The sequence below is a fragment of the Haliaeetus leucocephalus genome, unplaced genomic scaffold (assembly GCF_000737465.1).
Source record: "Haliaeetus leucocephalus isolate CR32 unplaced genomic scaffold, Haliaeetus_leucocephalus-4.0 Scaffold550, whole genome shotgun sequence".
NCBI lineage: Eukaryota > Metazoa > Chordata > Aves > Accipitriformes > Accipitridae > Haliaeetus > Haliaeetus leucocephalus.
The window spans coordinates 5,836-6,278 of record NW_010972986.1 but is presented as its reverse complement, the minus strand read 5'-3'; positions in this window follow the sequence as shown (position 1 = coordinate 6,278).

Below are 443 nucleotides of genomic sequence, written 5' to 3'. Positions count from 1 at the left end.
CACGTGTGTGTGTGAATGTGTGTGTGCACGCACACACATGTATGTGCACCACACCGCGCACACGGGTGTGTACTCGTGTGAGCACATATGTGCACATACAGGCATGCGTGTGCATGAATATCTGTGCCTGCACAGGCGCCCGTCTGTACGGACACGTGTGTAGACGTGTAAACGACTGTGTATGTACATGCCTGCGCGTGCACTTGCGTGTGCATGGGCGCACACGTGTGCCTCTAGGCATGTAAGTGTGCCCACGTACGTACACGTATGTAACCCGCTACACACATGTACGCATATATACACGCGTGTGACTATAGGTACGGCGGCGGATGCATGTGGATGCACACGTGCACAGACGTGTGGATACGCACCTGTGTGTCCGTGCGCGTGCGTGTCCGTGCGCAGGCCTCTTCACACACACGTACGGACGCGTGTCTGTCCAC